The sequence below is a fragment of the Vanacampus margaritifer genome, unplaced genomic scaffold, assembly GCF_051991255.1.
Source record: "Vanacampus margaritifer isolate UIUO_Vmar unplaced genomic scaffold, RoL_Vmar_1.0 HiC_scaffold_27, whole genome shotgun sequence".
Classification (NCBI taxonomy): domain Eukaryota; kingdom Metazoa; phylum Chordata; class Actinopteri; order Syngnathiformes; family Syngnathidae; genus Vanacampus; species Vanacampus margaritifer.
Genome location: NW_027520737.1, coordinates 937,149 through 943,869, shown reverse-complemented (window position 1 = coordinate 943,869; position 6,721 = coordinate 937,149).

Below are 6,721 nucleotides of genomic sequence, written 5' to 3'. Positions count from 1 at the left end.
AATACAGCAAAAATTTTGAGTCTACAACGTTTAGTTTAGGTGTGAGAGCCAAAATGAACTTTTTATTGCTTTAAATGCGTTTTCAGCCTGATTGTGCACTTTAGGTGAAAATGTCAAAATCTTCAAAATGAGCATAAGCACGATGAAATTAATGCTGGAATCATCTTCAGGATGCTAGAATACACTGAATACAGCAAACATTTTTAGTCTACAACGTTTAGTTTAGGTGTGAGAGCCAAAATGAACTTTTTATTGCTTTAAACGCGTTTTCAGCCCCTGATTGTACACTTAAGGTGAAAATGTCAAAATCTTCAAAATGAGCATAAGCACAATTAAATTAATGCTGGAATCATCTTCAGGATGCTAGAATACACTAAATACAGCAAAAATTTTGAGTCTACAACGTTTAGTTTAGGTGTGAGAGCCAAAATGAACTTTTTATTGCTTTAAACGCGTTTTCAGCCTGATTGTGCACTTTAGGTGAAAATGTCAAAATCTTAAAAATGAGCATAAGCACAATGAAATTAATGCTGGAATCATCTTCAGGATGCTAGAATACACTAAATACAGCAAAAATTTTGAGTCTACAAGGTTTAGTTTAGGTGTGAGAGCCAAAATGAACTTTTTATTGCTTTAAACGCGTTTTCAGCCCCTGATTGTACACTTAAGGTGAAAATGTCAAAATCTTCAAAATGAGCATAAGCACAATGAAATTAATGCTGGAATCATCTTCAGGATGCTAGAATACACTAAATACAGCAAAAATGTTGAGTCTACAACGTTTTGTTTAGGTGTGAGAGCCAAAATGAACTTTTTATGGCTTTAAATGCGTTTTCAGCCTGATTGTGCACTTTAGGTGAAAATGTCAAAATCTTCAAAATGAGCATAAGCACAATGAAATTAATGCTGGAATCATCTTCAGGATGCTAGAATACACTAAATACAGCAAAAATTTTGAGTCTACAACTTTTAGTTTAGGTGTGAGAGCCAAAATGAACTTTTTATTGCTTTAAACGCGTTTTCAGCCTGATTGTGCACTTTAGGTGAAAATGTCAAAATCTTAAAAATGAGCATAAGCACAATGAAATTAATGCTGGAATCATCTTCAGGATGCTAGAATACACTAAATACAGCAAAAATTTTGAGTCTACAAGGTTTAGTTTAGGTGTGAGAGCCAAAATGAACTTTTTATTGCTTTAAACGCGTTTTCAGCCCCTGATTGTACACTTAAGGTGAAAATGTCAAAATCTTCAAAATGAGCATAAGCACAATGAAATTAATGCTGGAATCATCTTCAGGATGCTAGAATACACTAAATACAGCAAAAATTTTGAGTCTACAACGTTTAGTTTAGGTGTGAGAGCCAAAATGAACTTTTTATTGCTTTAAACGCGTTTTCAGCCTGATTGTGCACTTTAGTTGAAAATGTCAAAATCTTAAAAATGAGCATAAGCACAATGAAATTAATGCTGGAATCATCTTCAGGATGCTAGAATACACTAAATACAGCAAAAATTTTGAGTCTACAACGTTTAGTTTAGGTGTGAGAGCCAAAATGAACTTTTTATTGCTTTAAACGCGTTTTCAGCCCCTGATTGTACACTTAAGGTGAAAATGTCAAAATCTTAAAAATGAGCATAAGCACAATGAAATTAATGCTGGAATCATCTTCAGGATGCTAGAATACACTAAATACAGCAAAAATGTTGAGTCTACAACGTTTTGTTTAGGTGTGAGAGCCAAAATGAACTTTTTATGGCTTTAAATGCGTTTTCAGCCTGATTGTGCACTTTAGGTGAAAATGTCAAAATCTTCAAAATGAGCATAAGCACAATGAAATTAATGCTGGAATCATCTTCAGGATGCTAGAATACACTAAATACAGCAAAAATTTTGAGTCTACAACGTTTAGTTTAGGTGTGAGAGCCAAAATGAACTTTTTATTGCTTTAAACGCGTTTTCAGCCCCTGATTGTACACTTAAGGTGAAAATGTCAAAATCTTCAAAATGAGCATAAGCACAATGAAATTAATGCTGGAATCATCTTCAGGATGCTAGAATACACTAAATACAGCAAAAATTTTGAGTCTACAACGTTTAGTTTAGGTTTGTGTGCCAAAATGAACTTTTTATTGCTTTAAATGCGTTTTCAGCCTGATTGTGCACTTTAGGTGAAAATGTCAAAATCTTCAAAATGAGCATAAGCACGATGAAATTAATGCTGGAATCATCTTCAGGATGCTAGAATACACTGAATACAGCAAACATTTTTAGTCTACAACGTTTAGTTTAGGTGTGAGAGCCAAAATGAACTTTTTATTGCTTTAAACGCGTTTTCAGCCCCTGATTGTACACTTAAGGTGAAAATGTCAAAATCTTCAAAATGAGCATAAGCACAATGAAATTAATGCTGGAATCATCTTCAGGATGCTAGAATACACTAAATACAGCAAAAATTTTGAGTCTACAACGTTTAGTTTAGGTGTGAGAGCCAAAATGAACTTTTTATTGCTTTAAACGCGTTTTCAGCCCCTGATTGTACACTTAGGTGAAAATGTCAAAATCTTCCAAATGAGCATAAGCACAATGAAATTAATGCTGGAATCATCTTCAGGATGCTAGAATACACTAAATACAGCAAAAATTTTGAGTCTACAACGTTTAGTTTAGGTTTGTGTGCCAAAATGAACTTTTTATTGCTTTAAATGCGTTTTCAGCCTGATTGTGCACTTTAGGTGAAAATGTCAAAATCTTCAAAATGAGCATAAGCACGATGAAATTAATGCTGGAATCATCTTCAGGATGCTAGAATACACTGAATACAGCAAACATTTTTAGTCTACAACGTTTAGTTTAGGTGTGAGAGCCAAAATGAACTTTTTATTGCTTTAAACGCGTTTTCAGCCCCTGATTGTACACTTAAGGTGAAAATGTCAAAATCTTCAAAATGAGCATAAGCACAATGAAATTAATGCTGGAATCATCTTCAGGATGCTAGAATACACTAAATACAGCAAAAATTTTGAGTCTACAACGTTTAGTTTAGGTTTGTGTGCCAAAATGAACTTTTTATTGCTTTAAATGCGTTTTCAGCCTGATTGTGCACTTTAGGTGAAAATGTCAAAATCTTAAAAATGAGCATAAGCACAATGAAATTAATGCTGGAATCATCTTCAGGATGCTAGAATACACTAAATACAGCAAAAATTTTGAGTCTACAACGTTTAGTTTAGGTGTGAGAGCCAAAATGAACTTTTTATTGCTTTAAATGCGTTTTCAGCCTGATTGTACACTTTAGGTGAAAATGTCAAAATCTTCAAAATGAGCATAAGCACAATGAAATTAATGCTGGAATCATCTTCAGGATGCTAGAATACACTAAATACAACAAAAATTTTGAGTCTACAACGTTTAGTTTAGGTGTGAGAGCCAAAATGAACTTTTTATTGCTTTAAACGCGTTTTCAGCCCCTGATTGTACACTTAAGGTGAAAATGTCAAAATCTTCAAAATGAGCATAAGCACAATGAAATTAATGCTGGAATCATCTTCAGGATGCTAGAATACACTAAATACAGCAAAAATTTTGAGTCTACAACGTTTAGTTTAGGTTTGTGAGCAAAAATGAACTTTTTATTGCTTTAAATGCGTTTTCAGCCTGATTGTGCACTTTAGGTGAAAATGTCAAAATCTTAAAAATGAGCATAAGCACGATGAAATTAATGCTGGAATCATCTTCAGGATGCTAGAATACACTAAATACAGCAAAAATTTTGAGTCTACAACGTTTAGTTTAGGTGTGAGAGCCAAAATGAACTTTTTATTGCTTTAAACGCGTTTTCAGCCCCTGATTGTACACTTAAGGTGAAAATGTCAAAATCTTCAAAATGAGCATAAGCACAATGAAATAAATGCTGGAATCATCTTCAGGATGCTAGAAAACACTAAATACAGCAACAATTTTGAGTCTACAACGTTTAGTTTAGGTTTGTGTGCCAAAATGAACTTTTTATTGCTTTAAATGCGTTTTCAGCCTGATTGTGCACTTTAGGTTTAAATGTCAAAATCTTAAAAATGAGCATAAGCACAATGAAATTAATGCTGGAATCATCTTCAGGATGCTAGAATACACTAAATACAGCAAAAATTTTGAGTCTACAACGTTTAGTTTAGGTGTGAGAGCCAAAATGAACTTTTTATTGCTTTAAATGCGTTTTCAGCCTGATTGTACACTTTAGGTGAAAATGTCAAAATCTTCAAAATGAGCATAAGCACAATGAAATTAATGCTGGAATCATCTTCAGGATGCTAGAATACACTAAATACAACAAAAATTTTGAGTCTACAACGTTTAGTTTAGGTGTGAGAGCCAAAATGAACTTTTTATTGCTTTAAACGCGTTTTCAGCCTGATTGTGCACTTTAGGTGAAAATGTCAAAATCTTAAAAATGAGCATAAGCACGATGAAATTAATGCTGGAATCATCTTCAGGATGCTAGAATACACTAAATACAGCAAAAATTTTGAGTCTACAACGTTTAGTTTAGGTGTGAGAGCCAAAATGAACTTTTTATTGCTTTAAACGCGTTTTCAGCCTGATTGTGCACTTTAGGTGAAAATGTCAAAATCTTCAAAATGAGCATAAGCACGATGAAATTAATGCTGGAATCATCTTCAGGATGCTAGAATACACTGAATACAGCAAAAATTTTGAGTCTACAACGTTTAGTTTAGGTGTGAGAGCCAAAATGAACTTTTTATTGCTTTAAACGCGTTTTCAGCCCCTGATTGTACACTTAAGGTGAAAATGTCAAAATCTTAAAAATGAGCATAAGCACAATGAAATTAATGCTGGAATCATCTTCAGGATGCTAGAATACACTAAATACAGCAAAAATGTTGAGTCTACAACGTTTTGTTTAGGTGTGAGAGCCAAAATGAACTTTTTATGGCTTTAAATGCGTTTTCAGCCTGATTGTGCACTTTAGGTGAAAATGTCAAAATCTTAAAAATGAGCATAAGCACAATGAAATTAATGCTGGAATCATCTTCAGGATGCTAGAATACACTAAATACAGCAAAAATTTTGAGTCTACAACGTTTAGTTTAGGTGTGAGAGCCAAAATGAACTTTTTATTGCTTTAAACGCGTTTTCAGCCCCTGATTGTACACTTAAGGTGAAAATGTCAAAATCTTCAAAATGAGCATAAGCACAATGAAATTAATGCTGGAATCATCTTCAGGATGTTAGAATACACTAAATACAGCAAAAATTTTGAGTCTACAACGTTTAGTTTAGGTGTGAGAGCCAAAATGAACTTTTTATTGCTTTAAACGCGTTTTCAGCCTGATTGTGCACTTTAGGTGAAAATGTCAAAATCTTAAAAATGAGCATAAGCACAATGAAATTAATGCTGGAATCATCTTCAGGATGCTAGAATACACTAAATACAGCAAAAATTTTGAGTCTACAACGTTTAGTTTAGGTGTGAGAGCCAAAATGAACTTTTTATTGCTTTAAACGCGTTTTCAGCCCCTGATTGTACACTTAGGTGAAAATGTCAAAATCTTCAAAATGAGCATAAGCACAATGAAATTAATGCTGGAATCATCTTCAGGATGCTAGAATACACTAAATACAGCAAAAATTTTGAGTCTACAATGTTTAGTTTAGGTGTGAGAGCCAAAATGAACTTTTTATTGCTTTAAACGCGTTTTCAGCCTGATTGTGCACTTTAGGTGAAAATGTCAAAATCTTAAAAATGAGCATAAGCACAATGAAATTAATGCTGGAATCATCTTCAGGATGCTAGAATACACTAAATACAGCAAAAATTTTGAGTCTACAACGTTTAGTTTAGGTGTGAGAGCCAAAATGAACTTTTTATTGCTTTAAACGCGTTTTCAGCCCCTGATTGTACACTTAAGGTGAAAATGTCAAAATCTTCAAAATGAGCATAAGCACAATGAAATTAATGCTGGAATCATCTTCAGGATGCTAGAATACACTAAATACAGCAAAAATTTTGAGTCTACAACGTTTAGTTTAGGTGTGAGAGCCAAAATGAACTTTTTATTGCTTTAAACGCGTTTTCAGCCTGATTGTGCACTTTAGTTGAAAATGTCAAAATCTTAAAAATGAGCATAAGCACAATGAAATTAATGCTGGAATCATCTTCAGGATGCTAGAATACACTAAATACAGCAAAAAATTTGAGTTTACAACGTTTAGTTTAGGTGTGAGAGCCAAAATGAACTTTTTATTGCTTTAAACGCGTTTTCAGCCCCTGATTGTACACTTAAGGTGAAAATGTCAAAATCTTAAAAATGAGCATAAGCACAATGAAATTAATGCTGGAATCATCTTCAGGATGCTAGAATACACTAAATACAGCAAAAATGTTGAGTCTACAACGTTTTGTTTAGGTGTGAGAGCCAAAATGAACTTTTTATGGCTTTAAATGCGTTTTCAGCCTGATTGTGCACTTTAGGTGAAAATTTCAAAATCTTCAAAATGAGCATAAGCACAATGAAATTAATGCTGGAATCATCTTCAGGATGCTAGAATACACTAAATACAGCAAAAATTTTGAGTCTACAACGTTTAGTTTAGGTGTGAGAGCCAAAATGAACTTTTTATTGCTTTAAACGCGTTTTCAGCCCCTGATTGTACACTTAAGGTGAAAATGTCAAAATCTTCAAAATGAGCATAAGCACAATGA